Source organism: Lithobates pipiens, unplaced genomic scaffold (genome assembly GCF_037356315.1).
Source record: "Lithobates pipiens isolate NorthernLeopardFrog02 unplaced genomic scaffold, aLitPip1_a1.2 Scaffold_10, whole genome shotgun sequence".
In the NCBI taxonomy this organism is placed as follows: Eukaryota; Metazoa; Chordata; class Amphibia; order Anura; family Ranidae; genus Lithobates; species Lithobates pipiens.
The window spans coordinates 52,674,359-52,691,883 of NW_027507686.1; the positions used below are offsets into that span (position 1 = coordinate 52,674,359).

Genomic DNA, 17,525 nt, shown 5'->3' on the forward strand with positions numbered 1-17,525 from the left:
AGCCAATAGCTTCCTTTTTCGTACTTCTGAGCATGCGTCATTCTTAGTCCGCCGGACTAGCATACTGACGAATGTATTGTCCGCTGAAACCCAAGTCCGCCAGACTTTACGCTGAGAAAGTCCGCTGCAGCCCACACACGATCGAATTGTCAGGTGAAATGCGTTTCGGCGGACTAAGTACGCCAGACAATTTGATCGTGTGTATGCGGCATTAGGAGCATACATGCAAGCAGTTTCTTTAGGCAAACCCCAACAGATAGCCGCTTATAGCCACACCTTGTAATTCATCTCAATGGGCAGTTGTATGCAGCATCAGTGAGTCCCAGAAAAGTGATTACGAAGGTTCTGCATACTATACAACTTTGTGCATGAAACATTAAAACGGAAATGAAACTAGTCTTCTGTAGAAGTTCTTACCTCTAAGCAGCATCATTTTTACATTATTAATCTATAGCTCGCATTCTAAGGCCTCATGCACACTGAACATTTTTACAGCTGCTTCTAGGGGCGCCTGGCGTTCCCCCCCCCCCCCTTCTAAACTTCCCTGCATGTTAGCCTACAGTATGTAGACATGCACACATGGGCTTTTATCAGCATTTAGTGGCAGGAGAGTTTAGCCTAAACTCTCCTGCCACTAAACGCTGATAAAAACCCATGTGTGAACATAGGGCCACCCCTGATTTAAAGGGCAGCAAAAAAAGCCAACTGCCAGTGCATCCAGGAGAGGGCAGAAAAAGATGCTTGTTAAGGCGTCTAAATACATCTAAACACATCTAAACGTGCATTAACACTAGGCACTTTTTATTCTGTCCAATAAAATAAATTAATGTCCAAACACTTGACGTAGGTAAACGCGACTAAACACATTACACACTTTTACAAGCATCAGCCTTTTTTTCGACCAAAAGCCGTTGCCAGGAGGAAGGGTTCTAGGAGAACTTAGAACACGTCCAGTGTACATAAGCTCTTAGCCCAGGTTCACATTAGAGTGACATGTCAAATCGCATGCCAAATCGACAGCAATTCCCGGCAACGGCACCGTCCTAATCGGTGCAATGCTGCACCGATTCCCAAAAGTACATTCTGTACTACTTTTGGAGACTTCGGGGTGCGATTTCCATAGAAATCTGCGCAGGAACCCACACAGATGTCTCTGAAATCGCCCCCCGAAGTTGGGACTGACATGCGGGAATTAAATCATGCAAGTTCAGCTGAACTCGCACGATTTCATTCCCACTGTAATGCCACATACACACAATCGGTATTTCGGCCAGCAAAAGACCGATGAGAGCTTTTCATTGGAAAATGCAACCGTGTGTATGCTCCATCGGAATTTAGCTGACCGAATTCCCACCAGCAAAAATTTTAGAGCATGTTCTCAATTTTTCAGACGGAAAAACTTTCTATCGGAAATTCCGATTGTGTGTATGCAATTCCAACGCGCAAAAACTCACGCATGCTCAGATTCAACTACGAGATGGAAGCTATTGGCTACTGGGTATTGAACTTCCTTTTTCTAGTCCCGTCGTACGTGTTGTACGTCACCACATTCTTGACGGTCGGAATTTGGTGTGACCGTGTGTATGCAAGACAGCTTGAGCGAAATCACGTTGGAATTCCTTCGGGAAAACCATCACAGCTTTTTCCGACCAAAATTCCGATCGTGTGTACGTGACATAAGTGTGAACCAGGGCTAAATCTCAGTCCCAGTTACTATGGGTTATAGAAGTTACACCACAACAAAATAGAGAGTTTTGAATAGAGTGCGGATTATTTGAACCCCCGACTTTTGTTTTTTGTTGTCTGTGGTCCTTTTGGGGAGATCTCCTCTCCCTTCCTCTGCAAAGACACAACACAGGCACAACCTCTTTAAAAAGAAGAGGAAGTCCCCCCTTAGCTGTTCCTGGAAATGGTGATCCAATTAGATTACTCTTCACCTCCTAGTATAGATGACAACAGTAACAGTTTGGATTTCCCACCACTTACTGTCTTAGTGGCAATAGGTGGATCTTGCCAATAGGTGACGGCAAAAAAAACAAATGCAAACAACCCGTTTCGCGCTCACTCCTTGTTAGCGAATATAATGGTGGGTACTCTGCATACAGTTGTGCTCATAAGTTTACATACCCTGGCAGAATTAATAATTTCTTAGCCATTTTTCAGAAAATATGAATAACACAAAAACTTTTCTTTACTCCTGGGTAGTGTTTGGCTGAAGCCATTTATTATCAATCAACTGTTTACGATTTTTAAATCATAATGGCAACAGAAACTGTCCAAATGACCCTGATGAAAAGTTTACATATCCCAGTACTTTTCAGAACCCTCCTGGTCTTTCACATTGGGATTGCAGATGAGGTTTCTTTCAGGCGCTTTACAGGTGCTTTTTTTAACCCAAAAGCGCCTGAAAAACACCTGAAAAATGCCCCAGTGTGAAAGGGGTCTAAGTAAAAGCCAGTGCACCAAAATCAACTCCAGAGATTTAGTACATTGTCAAAAACCATGATACGACATAGGAATTCAGTAAACATTTGTATTTGATTTGGGTGCATTGTCTTTCACCTCAACATCTTGTTTGCAAATGATGCTTGGGGTAAAGGGCTGGTATTAGCTATCGGTCTGCTGGTGGGGTTTGGAGAGCAGGAGGCACCGTTTGGCGGCAGCACCCAGTTTGGGTGCCAGGCAGTCTGTAAATTAAAGCCATTGCACCAAAATCAACTCCAGGGATTTACTGTAATCCATTGTCAAAAACCATGACATGATATAGGAATTCAGTAAACCTTTGGATTTGATTTGGGTGCACTGTCTTTCACTTGCCTTAGCAATAAAAACTATATAGAGAGAGATAGAGAGATCCATTTTAAAAAAAACTTTTTCCTATTGGCAACACAAAGAAATCTTAATTTCTTCAACTCGAAAAGCAGGAGCAGTTCCCCAATGTATTCTCTATGGTGTCCTGTGCATCCTGGGCTGGTCACAGATGTCTAGTGTCTAGGTCTGGCTAAACACTTTAAAACAAAGTAGATGTCTAAAAAATATGAACATTTATGTTGTTTATTTTTATTTTGTCATGATATCCAAAAATATTACCCAATATTTATAAAGAAAGTTAAGTCCATAATATCATATAAAGAAAAACTGTTCTATATACTGTAAGTCAAAACATCGTCCCCCTTAAAATGAAGGAATCATGGTCTGAACTAATGCTTTGTCCTTGGCAATAAAAAATCCTCTGATAAATCCCTTTGTTGTGTCTCAGATTTCATGAACTGATACTGAAATGTGTTCAAGGCATCCTTGCATACATCCTGTATTTGTAAGACATTCTGAAATAGTAGCATGGTCCTTCAAGCTTGGGAGACATTTGACGCATCCCGCAAAGTGATCTCAAAGGCTTCCTTTCGTGTAGGTAGTCCTTGACCATGTGTAACATTAGAAATCCATTCACTTACCTTTTCAGTCATTTCTAAATTTGCAAACTTATACATCTCTTGTATTTTTCCTAAAGGATCTTGTACCCAGTCTTAATATCTAACCATCATATATCTTCCATTGAGAAATGTGGGTGGGTCTTTGGTAGCCATTTTGTACATGTTAGCATGACTTTGACAGATTTCTCGTAATACAAGGAATTTGGTATCATTTATTTTTCTTCCTTTCGTGTTGAGGACATGGCCATTATCAACAGCTAGTGCTCTAAAGGTTTGATTGCGGGACTTTGCAACAGCCCGAGGGTCACGTACTAAATGAAGAACCTTGAAGTTTAATGAAGGGTCTTTTAGAAGAGGATAGATCACACTAAGGTCAAAAATTCGAACCGCCTTTACAACAATGTGACTATACCTGTTGCATGCTTCTTCTGTTTTACTAATTGAATCTTTTCCACAAAGTTGTCTACATGCTGTTACATTAACGTATTTATCATGAGAAAGATAGTTGCATGCTGGTGGTGTACATAAGGCTCTACTATTGTACCACATAAAAAGGTCAGAAACATTCATAATTGTCACGTATGTGTCAAATGCAGACATGTCACATTTGAAGATCGATTGTATTAAGTCTCTCACTGGCATGTGAAGATCATGTGCACTGGAGTAAGGCTTTAGCCGCGTACACACGGGCGGATTGTATGGCCTACTTAGTCCGTCATACAATCCGACGGACAGTCCGTCATACTTTCGAATGAACGGACTTGACCACACACGGATGCACAAACAGTCCGTCGAAAGCTTGCGCGATGACGTGTACAGCACGTACGACGGGACTAGAAATAGGAAGTCCAATACACAGCAATGCAACCTTCCGCCGTGTAAATCCTTTCTGAGCATGCGCCATTCTTAGTCCGTCGAACTAGCCTACTCACGAGCGGATTGTCCGCTGAAACCAAAGTATGACGGACAATATTACGGAAATTCCGAAATACTTAGTACGCCAGACTGCACGCTGAAAAAGTCCGCTGAAGCCCACACACGAGCGGACTGTCCGCTGAAATGTGTTTCGACTGACTAAGTAGGCCATACAGTCCGCCCGTGTGTACGCGGCTTTAGACCGCCATACGTGCCAAGCTGGCTCTATCAGGTAGAAGACATCGGGGTGCTGGCTAAAAAACTGACCAACCAGTGATGAACCCGACAGCCATGTAGAAAGAATCAGCAGGTGGACTTTCTCTTTTTTTCCTATATGCTTTACTTTTTGCCGATGTAGTAACAATAATAAAAATATATGAACAAAAGTCAGCACAGCCAGCACACAGCCAATAAACCTTATTCTGACCATGATGCCTGAGGTTCAGCCCACTGTTAAGTTAAAGGAAAGTTAATCAGTATGCCTTCTGTGGTAAAAAAAAAAAAATGACACCCAAAAGCAAACATTTTATTGAAGCTTACCTGTTCTTAGATGTAATGGCTGCATTTTATTTTTTAGGATTTTTTTCTTCTATTTTCATCTGGTGATCTGGCCACTAAGTCTGTTTTTCAAAAGAACAAACTCTTTTGCAGATGGATCAGTTACAGGGATGAGACAAACCATTCAACATTGGCAGGGATGCTTACATTGATCAGTTATTTATTTATATAAAACCTGTATCCCAAAAGTATAAACGTTTGCTGCACCTGCTTTTAAAGTGTTAGCTGGAGTTTGTTAGTGTATTCAAATCTACTGGTCCATCTAAAACACAGTGGTTCTCAACCTGGGGGTTGGGACCCTCTCAGGGGTCAAATGACGATTTTCCAGGGCTCACCGAATCCTGGGCTGTTCCTGAAGCCCACGATGCTCTCCCAGTCTTTTCCGGCCACCCAGCTGGGCTGTTCCTGGAGCCCGTGGCCGCCCACTCAGCCTCTTCGCAGCCGCCCATTCAGTTCACGGCATGGCTGGGGGCAGAGACTCGAGGTCAGCTGACTGGTGAGGAATGTGAAGTGGGAGGGGCTGGAGGAGACCCTATCTCCTGATTTCAGCATAGGTGTCACTGCCATGAGACACCACAAAGTCAGAGACAGGGTAACACTACCTGTGATTATAGTTGCCATTAAAAGTCCCCACTACAGTTCTCAGATCAGCGGATGACCATGATCAAGAGCACCTAAGTTGGCTGATCAGAACTTCCCCCAGCATTGCCACTCATCCCAACTCCCCGACAGGACTGCCACTCATCCCAACTACCCCACTACCCCCCCCCCCCCCACCAAGGAGTAAGAGAAGGAATAAAAATAGAGAATACATGGAAGGGAGAGGAAAAGAGGGGGATGAACAAAGAAAAGGCTCTATCACACGTGTGGACCATTCAGATCCACGTGTCAGTTTTTTCTGGCGGATCTGAACGGTCACTCCATACAGCTCTTTGGATCGACAGATGTTAGCGATGACATGTCCGCTGACATCCGCTCCACAAAATCCAGATGAAAATCGAATCGGATGAAAACAGGCAGACGGTCCATAATCATCCGATCCCCCCCATAGAGGAGAGTGGAGATCTGACAGTGTGCAGAGATGGACTTATCATCCGCCGGCTCAGCGGGAATCAACAGAGCGATCCCTACTGAGCAAGTGGATGGCTGGATAAAAAAGGCTAGAGAGGGGGATGGGGGGAAAAACAAGAAATTTGCATAGAGAGATATAAAAGGGAAAGAAAGGAGAACAAAGAGAAAGAGTGATACATCCTAAAATGTACCATACGGGTTTTAATACTGTACGAGTGGAAGGGACTCAGGGAGCACTAAATGTTCGTGGGTTAGGGGTGAAAATTACTTGGGTGCTGACAACCCACGCTATGAAAATAATTTTACTTTCATTGGGAATTTTTATCAAGGGGTCACTACCCTAGAGAGGTTGAGAACCACTGATCTAACACTCCCTCCCCCCTCCAGACTGACAATGCTGTTGTCCAAATGTACCCCTATGCTCCTTCATCCAAAGTGGGGGCACGCTAATACAGGAAGTGTGTTACTGACCAGATCACCAAGGTGAAAATAAAGGGAAAAAAGCCTACAAAAAAGAAAACAAATGCAGCCACTCTATCTAAAGCCCTTTTCACATGGGAGTCTCCATGAAGCAGGATTCGCTTGCTCAGTGGGGGATCTCTGCTGATTCCTGCTGAGCAGGCAGATGACAGGTCCGTATCCACTCCGCTATGCAGAGTAGACATGGACACAGACACAGCCTGCTGTCCTCAATGGGGCAATTGGATGGAAACAAACCCCCTGTCCATTTCCATCCGATCTGCCAGAAGGATGGGGAATAGGTCCTCCATCTGTTTTTGGTGGACGGCATTGGATGGCGACAGGCATGTGTCTGCTGACATCCACCACTCCATAGAAGAGACTGGAGGGTCCAATCAGGTCCACCTGAAAAACTGACAGGCGGACCTGATCAGATCGCCCGTGTGAAAGGGGCCTAAAGCTGGCTACACATTCTAAAAAATGTCTTTTTGTTCAGTTTCCTTTAGCTTTACCGTCAACTATGTAGTGCAAGGGCCTACCTGATTGCATACAATTTGAAAGTGTTTAGGTTTTTCCTCATATTATATGGTCTTGGTAAATCTAGAGGAAAATTGTACAAGAAAATTGTATAATGTGTAGCCAGCTTTAAGCCTCATACACACGATCGGACTTTATACAAACTTTCCCGTGGACTTTTGTACAAAGGGCGTTGTCCGTGAACTTGTTAAGCATACACACGATCATACTTTTTCAGCCAACTTTCACCAAATCACGTGGTTCTTCTGCTCTTTACTGCTACTTTTGGTCAACTTCTGTATTGTTGTCTGATCTTTTGCATTGCTTCTGAGCATGCGTGTTTGTAAAGTCCGATGGTTTTCTGATCTGATCGGACTTTTCTCCATCAGACTTATGTTGTCGAAAAGTTTTTCTTTTTCGCAAGGCCAACAAAAGTCAGATGAAAACCGAAAAAGTTTGTCCGATGGAGCGTACACACGGTCGGATGTTGCCTTAAAACAGCTAATTTGCATGTTTGTTGTCACAAAGTCCGATCGTGTGTACGGGCCTTAAGGCTGGGGTCACACCTATGCAAATTGGATGTGGGTTTCCCTGCAATTCGCACAGCAGGAGAATGTGGCTCTATGGAGCCAGTTCACATATCTCTGGGGCGGCTGCGGAGCACACTGAGCGTCTTTGGCTCCGTTTCAGGGCTGAATTCAGGCAAAGATGCGGTTCTGATTCGTCCCTGAAATGGAGAATGGGGACACATAGCGTTCCTGTGCGATCCGCAGCCGGTTCCAGTGTGAACCAAGCCATAGAGTTGGTAAGCTGCAATATATCACATTTTTGTTTTAGGGTTTAATACAGCTTTGCTAATAATTCTAATATTAATTTGGCTACTTAATTAATACTTACATATTTTTTTTGAAGGGCGTAAAAGGCTTTTATTTGATACCATCTTTAATAAATGTTGTTTTTAATTGTAGGTTGAAAAATATACAAAAATGTTTTTAAAAAAGATGCATTTTGGTTACATTAGTTCATCAAATTTGTAAACATTTTTAAATTATTATTATATATTTTTTTAACTCTGACACTATGTATACAGATGTCACTGTACCTTTTCTCTATGCACACTGCACAGTAGATAAAACCTAATGTTATCACCATGGATATCACTTCTCCTGCATCATTAGCTGTCCCAAGCCATGCCTGGCATGTTCTTAAAGTATACAGTATATATAGCCAAAACCTTTTGCTTTTTGTTTTGCATAGAGACAGATTTCAGTTTCCTCCGGTCTTATTGCTTTATCACATAAGCAAACAAAGAGAAGCACACAGCAGAACACTTCATTAAACGGAAAACATAAATAAATCAAACGCACTCACATTAACCAGGTCAGGTGAGTGCCTTTAAACATCCCACATAGATCACAGAAGAATCCCAGCCAGGGATACACCAAGTTTCATAACAGCTTCTCTCTCGACTCTCACTGCAGGCTGTGCAGGCAGACAGGAGAAAGAAATCGCATCCACTCCTGGCTGCGTTCTGCTCGGCATGTGTATTATTGCTGGATACTTCCTGGTCAAGCTTCCCGTGTTGCCATAAGGACGACTTTTCGGGGGGGGGGGGGGGGGGGTGTCTCCCTTTCTCAAGGGAAAAACAGCTCTCTTCTTATTACGTTATCATTTGAGTCCCCAGGCTTTTTCTCTCTAAATCCTCCTGAGCCCCAGAGGTTTTCTTTTTGTTTCCATGATGCATCAGTTATGTACATTATACCATTTAACATTTTTTTTATCTACCCTAACATAGTATACATTAGGGATGAGCTTCATGTTCGAGTCGAACATACGTTCGACTCGAACATCGGCTGTTCGCCCGTTCGGCGAATTCGGAACGTTATGGACCGTTCGCGCCAAATTCGTGTGGCGCTCACGGCCCACAATGCACTGCGATGGCGCAGTGCATTGCTGGCTCATGATTGGCCAAGCATGCACTGTGACCCCGCATGCTTGGCCAATCATGAGCCAGCAATGCACTGCGCCACTGTGACCCCGCATGCTTGGCCAATCACAGCACCGGCAGCGAGGAGAGCCATGATTGGCCACAGGCAGGATGCCTGTGGCCAATCATAGCTCAGGCTGTGTAGTACATGCCCCACACTATATAAGGCCGCCAGCGCGGCGGCCTTGTGTAGTGTGTTGGCATCTGTAGCAGTTAGTGGGTGTTCTGTGTACCTTCAACACAGTATACACCGATCGTTATCGGACGTTTTTCGTTCTTGCTCTTCTGTAGTGATTGTTGTCTGCGTGCCCTGACCGCAGTATACACCGCTATATTCACCTCTATATCTAGCGATATATCTATCTTTTATAATAGAGCTGTCAGTCAGTGTTAGGAGATTGTGCGTGCTGTCTGCGTGCTCTGAACGCAGTATACACCGCTATATCCACCTATATAGCTAAATATCTTGCTCGTTTTAAATAGCGCTTGCAGTCAGCGGTAGGAGATTGTGGGTGCTGTCTGCGTGCTCTGAAAAAGATGGACGGCAAAACAAATTATACGAGGGTGATAACCCTTCCCTATGTTTTCCAAAAAGCTTAAAAATTGTTTTTTTTACTGGAGCTACACTTTAAAAATGTACCAGTTGAAAATTACAAACAGATTCAACTTAACACAACAAACCTACACAGTCCCTGTCTTGTTTGCACCGCCTGTATACTGCTGTTCTGAGTATATAGGGCCTGGGGGCCACACGCATTTCCTTTTTTTAATATGGGTACGGGGTTCCCCTTAATATGCGTACAAGACCCAAAGGGGCTGGTAATGGGCAGGGAGGGCTACCCATGCCATTTTTCTCAATGATTTTCAACCATATTGCAGGAACCAGATATAACATTAAAACCGCAAGCAGTTTTAAATGACGTTATTTCCGTTAAATGTCATTTTGTACAGGTACTGTTCTAAACACGGGAAACACGTGGCACTTCACAGGCATACTACAGACACCCCCCCCAGGCACGATATTTAAAGGAATATTTCACTTTTTTTTCACTTTAATCGTCATTAAAATCAGTGCTCCCGCCAAAACGGCCGTTTTTAAAACTTAATTTTGCATTGACCCATGTCCCCTGAGGCAGGAGTCAGGTCCCCAAACCCTTTTTAGGACAGTATCTTGCATATTAGCCGTTAAAATTAGCACTTTTCATTTAGAACGTTCGAGTCCCATAGACTTCAATGGGGTTCTAACGTTCGTACGAATTTGGGGTCCGTTCGAAAGTTCTGGTGCGAACCGAACCGGGGGTGTTCGGCTCATCCCTAGTATACATGTTATCTATTTTTTGAACGATCAGGTTTTAATTTGGTAGCAGATTTGGATACATAGTAAAAAATGTTAAAGCAATGCAGTTTCCTTTAAATTTTTCCCACACAACATTTAGATAATTTGTGCACCGATATACAGAAGGTAAAATAAGTATTGAACACATCACCATTTTTCTAAGTTAATTTAGGTCGGTAACAACCCATGCAATACATACCTACAAAGAAACCACAATGCCAATTGTAATTTATTTAATACGTTGTACAAAATCCTTTGTTGGTAATGAAAGCTTCAAGATGCCTCCTGTATGGAGAAACTAGTCGCATGGTTTGCTCAGGTGTGATTTTGCCCCATTCTTCCACACAGTCTTCAAATCTTGAAGGTTCCGTGGACCTCTTCTATGAACTCTGATCTTTAGTTCTTTCCATAGATTTTATATTAGATTCAAGTCAGGTGATTGGCTGGGCCATTCTAGCAGCTTTACTTTCTTTCTTTGAAACCAATTGAGAGTTTCCTTGGCTTTGTGTTTGAGATCATTGTCTTGCTGAAATGCCCACCCTCATCTTCATCATCCTGGTAGATGGCAGCAGATTTTTATCAAGAATGTCTTGGTACATTTTTCCATTCATCCCTCCTTCAATGATATGAAGTTTGCCAGTACCATATGCTGAAAAACAGCCCCACACCATGATATTCCCACCTCCAAGCTTCACTGTTGGTATGGCGGTGATTTTTGGGGTGATGTGTGGTGCCACTTGACCTCCAAACATGTTGTGTATTATGGCATCCACAGGGTTCAATTTTGGTCTCATCTGACCAGACTATATTCTCCCAGTATTTCACAGGCTTGAAACCTTGTGTAGCAAACTTTAAAGCGGAGGTCCACCCTAAAATGGACCTTCCGCTCATCGTAATCCTCCCCCCCTCCGGCGCCACAATTGGCACCTTTCAGGGGGGAGGGGGTGCAGTTACCTGGATAATCCAGGTAACTGCACCCACTTCCGGGCTAGCTCTCTGCGGAAAGTGGCGTAGATTACGCCCCTTTCCGCAAGTGCCCGCCCCCTTCCGCAAGTGCCCCGCTGCCTGCTGGGAAACACACAGATCCCAGAGGCAGCGGGGACCGTCCTCATTGCGCAGCGCGGCTCGCGCATGCGCAGTAGGGAACCGGGAAATAAAGCCGAAAGGCTCCATTTCCTGATTCCCATACCCAAGATGGCGGCGGCAGCACTCGAGTGTCGATCTAGAGATCGGCTTCGGGTGCCGACATCGCGGGCGCGCTGGACAGGTAAGTGTCACTATTTTAAAAGTCAGCAGCTGCAGTATTTGTAGCTGCTGACTTTAAAAAAAAAAAAAAACGCGGAGTCCCGGCGGACTCCCGCTTTAAACAAGCTTCAAAATGCTTTTTCTTCAGCAATGGAGTCTTGTGTGGTGAGCTTAAATACAGGCCATGTATGGTTTTCTTTGAAACAATTGTACCTGCTAATTCCAGGTCCTTCTGAAGCTCTCCACAAGAGGTACTTGTCTCTTGGACAACTCTTTTGATAATACTTTTCACTCCTCTGTCAGAAATCTTGCGAGGAGCACCTGGTCGTTGGCAGTTTATTGTGAAATGATGATCTTTCCACTTCCGGATTATGGCCCCAACAGTGTTCACTGGAACATTCAGAAGTTTTGAAATCCTTCTGTAACCAATGCCATCAGCATGTTTTGCAACAATAAGGTTGCAAAGGTCTTGAGAGAGCTCTTTGCTTTTACCCATCATGAGATGTTTCTTGTGTGACACCTTGGTAATGAGACACCTTTTTTATAGGCCATCAGTTGAGACTGAACCAGCTGATATTAATATGCACTGACAAGGGGCAGGATTGCTTTCTAATTACTGATGGATTTCAGCTGGTGTCTTGGCTTTCTTGCCTTTTTGCACCTCCCTTTCTTCATGCGTTCAATACTTTTTCCCTGTGTCATTGCATTTTATTACACATAACTTTGATTTTTGAACGTATTTGTTTTGGTTATTTTGTATGTATGGTTTGCATTGGTTGTTACCGACATGTGGTGAAAATTTAATGTCAATAGCACCTTTAGTACTCGGTATGTTAGGTATAATTACCTAGAAAAATGGGGACGTGCTCAATACTTATCTTACCCACTGTATATTTACACAAAAATATATTTAACAAACACTGCTGATTAAAATGATAATGAGTCACATTATTGTGACTTTTTTATAGTAGAATGGTAAAGCTTAAAGTAAACATATACCTTTTTATTTTAGGAAAGGTTTTTCCTTCTTCTGATGCTGCATTGATATGCATGTAGGAAAGAAAAAATCGCTTTGTGTAAATTGGTAGCATATCATTACGATAAGATCAAGTTGGTTGGTGAAAGCACAAATGAGCAAAATAGCGACTTTTTCAAAAGTTTGCAATTGCTAAAAAATCCAAAAGACATTCCAGTCACTTACATGAGCATTTGTGTAGTAAATATTCATCTAATATCATTGATAGAACATGAGGATAATTCTGGCGTGGAGATCGTTTGTTTGATTTTGTATCTTTATTCTTGTTCAAATATTTTATTTAAATGAAGATGGTCAAAAGACAGAAAACATGTCGATTTTGTATCTTTTTTATTTATTTATTTTTTTGCTGCATGCATGGTCTGAATCTGGCCCATTGAGAGCTGATCTAGACCTGTCCATGCAGTTGTGTAGCAGCAGATCACTTTAAATTTATTGTAAAGGTTATTAAAAAAATAAATAAATAACATGCATGTCATACTTACATGCTTTGCGCAATGGTTTTCCACAGATCGGCCTCAAACTTCCTCTTCTAATGTCCCCTGCTGGTGGTCTTGGCTCCCCCTCTTTTCCGAGAACCCCCAAAGCAAGCTGCATGCTATGGGGGCACTCATGTGGGCTTGATCTTAAGCCGAGTTGTGTGCGTCTACAGACACACACAAAGCGGCTCAGCCTTCGCCCCCGACTCCCAAGGTTTTGGACTTTGCCAATAGCTCCTGCTGCTGGCAAGTCTCCTGTGAGAAAAGAGAGAGGAAGGGAGAGCTGCTGCACATGGGCACAGAGCTAGATCGAGATCAGGCTCAGGTAAGTGTTTAAGTGGGGGCTGGGGAGGGTAGAGGCACTTGAAGTTTTTTTTTTACAATATGCAGAGAATGCATTAAGGTAAAAAAACTATTACAACCACTTTAATAATAATCTATTGCTGACTGCAATCAACCATCAACAGATCATTATAGTGCTGGAACAAATAGCCCCTATCCATATGAAAACAGCAGCCGGGACTCGAGTGGTTAAATCAAATTAAGTCCTTGTATGCTCCCCATATACTGTATTCGTATGGCACAGATTGGATGCAGTTGACCCACTTTCTGTCAAGTTCTCTGAAATTAGCTAAAACCTTTAGGCTGGGTTCACACTGGAGCGATGCGGGAACGCCGCGAATCCGCGGCGTTTTCCCGCATCGCATGCCTCCCGCCGGCAGTTCACACTGCCTTATGCGGACTGCTGGGAGTGTCAGTGAAACGTTAATGACACCCCCAGATCAGTTCGCATATCGCAGTGCGATCTGCAAACTCGGACAGGAATCGGATCGCATGGTGTGAACACCCAGTGCGGTGCAAATCACATCGGGTTCTCGCTGCCGCAGCGGTGTGAACCCAGCCTTAAAAACAGCTGGTGAAGGACATGAAAGGGAAATCTCTCCAACAAAGCGCCGACAGCAAAAACTAAACTGATGGGGGTTTTTAACACTTTTCTACTCTATCCAATAAAATAAAGACAAATAGCTATTAAGAAGTCTATTTATAAATGTTTTTAAACAACTTTCACAAGATTCACACATTTCTCCTTCCTGTAATGGTGGGATTCTATATTGGGATTAATATAAATTATCTCACAAAAGTCACATTTTTGTAAACATTTTAATGTGACAACACTGAAGAAATGACACTTTGCTACAATGTAAAGTAGTGAGTGTACAGCTTGTATAACAGTGTAAATTTGCTGTCCCTTCAAAATAACTCAACACACAGTCATTAATGTCTAAACCGCTGGCAACAAAAGTGAATACACCCCTAAGTGAAAATGTCCAAATTAGGCCCAATTAGCCATTTTCCCTCCCCGTTGTCATTTGACACGTTAGTGTTACAAGGTCTCAGGTGTGAATGGGGAGCAGGTGTGTTGAATTTGGTGTTATCACTCTCACTCTCTCATACTGGTCACTGGAAGTTCAACATGGCACCTCATGGCAAAGAACTCTCTAAGGACCTGAAAAAAGAATTGTTGCTCTACATGAAGATGGCCTAGGCCAGTGATGGCAAGCCTTGGCACCCCAGATGTTTTGGAACTACATTTCCCATGATGCTCAACTACACTGCAGAGTGCCAGAGCATTATGGGAAATGTAGTTCCAAAACATCTGGAGTGCCAAGGTTTGCCATCACTGGCCTAGGCTATAAGAAGATTGCCAAGACCCTGAAACTGAACTGCAGCACGGTGGCCAAGACCATACAGCAGTTTAACAGGACAGTAACCACTCAGAACAGGTCTCGCCATGGTCAACCAAAGGGGTTGAGTGCACATGCTCAGCATCATATCCAGATGTTGTCTTTGGGAAATAGATGTATGAGTGCTACCAGCATTGCTGCAGAGGTTGAAGGGGTGGGGGGTCAGCCTGTCAGTGCTCAGACCATACGCAGCACTCTGCATCAAATTGGTCTGCATGGCGTCCCAGAAGGAAGCCTCTTCTAAAGATGATCCATTAGAAACCCCCCAAACAGTTTGCTGGAGACAAGCAGACTAAGGACATGAATTACTGGAACCATGTCCTGTGGTCTGATGAGACCAACATAAACTTATTTGGTTCAGATGGTGTCAAGTGTGTGTGGTGGCAACCAGGTGAGCAGTACAAAGACAAGTGTGTCTTGCCTATAATCAAGCATGGTGGTGGGAGTGTCATGGTCTGGGGCTGCATGAGTGCTGCCAGCACTGGGGAGCTACAGATCATTGAGGGAACCATGAATGCTGACATACTGAAGCAGAGCATCATCTTCTCCTTTTGGAGACTGGGCTTCAGAGCAGCATTCTAACATGATAATGACCCCAAACACACCTCCAAGATGACCACTGCCTTGCTAAGGAAGCAGATGGTAATGGTGATGGACTGTCTAAGCATGTCTCCAGACCTAAACCCTATTGAGCATCTGTGGGTCAAGTGTGTGTAGCGGCAACCAGGTGAGCAGTACAAAGACAAGTGTGTCTTGCCTACAATCAAGCATGGTGGTGGGAGTGGCATGGTCTGGGGCTTCACGAGTTCTGCCTGCACTGGGGAGCTACAGTTAATTGAGGAAACCATGAATGCCAACATGTACTGTGACATACTGAAGCAGAGCATGATCCCCTCCCTTCGGAGACTGGACTGCAGGCCAGAATTCCAACATGATAACAACTCCAAACACATCTCTAAGATGACCACTGCCTTGCTAAAGAAGTTGAGGGTAAAGGTCATGGACTGGCCAAGCATGTCTCCAGACCTAAACCCTATTGAACATATATGGGGCATCCTCAAATGGAAGGTGGAGGAGAGCAACGTTGCTAACATCCACCAGCTCCGTGATGCCGTCATGGAGGAGTGGAAGAGGACTCCAGTGGCAACCTGTGCAGCTCTGGTGAACTCCATGCCCAAGAGGGTTAAGCCACTGCTGGAAAATAATGGTGGCCACAGAAAACATTTGTGCCCAATTTGTACATTTTCACTTAGGGATGTACTCACTTTTGTTGCAAGTGGTGTGCTGAGTTATTTTGAGGTGACAGCAAATTCACACTGTTACACTGTGAGCTGTACACTCACTACTTTACATTGTAGCAACGTGTTTGTTCAGTGTTGTCACATGAAAAGATAGAATAAAATATTTACAAAAATGTGAGAGGTGTACTCACTTTTGTGAGATACATTAAATGTTATTCCCTATTTGTTTATCTGTGCTTGCCTGTGCACTTGGATTTCAATAAATCATTTTTGGAATTTTCATTTTTTTGGAGTGCGGTCACCTCTCTCCACCGTGCGACATTCCTCGGCTGTGAACCGGGTTCGCACCCTACACAGTGGAAGCAGTTTATGCAGCCTTTAAGGAGCCATGATACTTTTACCTAGGCTTTGGTGAATGGACTCACATTTGTGTGCCTATACATTTGTTGCCAAACCCTCACACTCTTAACTGTGTGCATCTGTTTTTGTGTTTGAATGATTCCTTGTTAAACCCTATATCATGTTTGTTGTAAATGTCAGCTCACCTGTTTGCGGAATTCAGGAATTATATAGTCCAGTGCAGAAAATTGTTCTACTTGAAATCTTCCATCTGATCAGCAGAAAGTACAATTACTGTTACTACCAGGACTGTAATATACATCTATAAATATACAATACAAACATGTGACATTGTGTACCTTGGGAAAAATAACAGCTCAAGGTGATGGTGTCACATGACAACCACGAAAGTGTCTGGGGATTTAAAGGTTGCTTTCAAAATTGAACTGGAATCACAATAGGTGTCAACAAATCATTCACATTCTGCACTTTGTAGAACCAAACAGAGAAAATCTATATATTAATACAACGTACATAACAGATTCTATCGCTCCCAACTGTCCCTGACTCTGAAGGACTGTCCCTGATTTGGAACAAAGTCCCTCTTTCCTCCTCATTTGTCCCTCATTTTGGTCTGATCTATATAGTTGTATATAAAATGCATATTTTGTATTTTTCAAAAAGTGTTTCCCAATGCTAAACCTTTCATCCGATTTCTAAATTGCTGCATTTGTACATTTCAAAAGCCAATATAAAGGAGTAATAGTGGTAAAAAAAACACTTGTGGGTTTTGTAGACTTCCCGACCGCCTCACGCCAATATACGTTGGCAGAAGGGCGCGTACAGGCAGAATCATGTACCTGTATGTTGCCCTTTAAGAGGCGGCGGGGGCACGCGTGCACCCGCGGGACTCTCCATGAGTCCGGTCGCGGGTCCCGCGGACTCGATCACTGCGGGGGTTCCTGCGGTCGCCTCACGGAGAGGAAGAACAGGTTCGTTTGCTAAAGTAAACAAGAATCTCCCTGTTCTGCCTAGCAACAGTGACACTGATCTCTGCTTCCTGTGATTGGAGCAGAGATCAGTGATCTGTAAAACAAAGCCATGCCCCCCCACAGTTAGCAACACACCCCTAGGACACACTTAATCTCTACACTGCCACCTAGTGGT

At 43.5% G+C, this 17,525-nt stretch overlaps 1 long non-coding RNA gene and 1 pseudogene across 1 annotated transcript in view; both read right to left on the minus strand.

The window, feature by feature from the left end:
* LOC143930502 (uncharacterized) overlaps positions 1 to 16,676 on the minus strand; it is a 50,828-nt gene extending 34,152 nt beyond the window's left edge. The window contains exon 1 of the long non-coding RNA XR_013262784.1: positions 16,565 to 16,676. This is a non-coding gene — a long non-coding RNA (uncharacterized LOC143930502). The remainder of the gene's footprint in view (positions 1 to 16,564) is intronic.
* LOC143930488 (carbohydrate sulfotransferase 6-like) lies at positions 663 to 4,362 on the minus strand (annotated as a pseudogene).
* Positions 16,677 to 17,525: the final 849 nt, after the last annotated feature.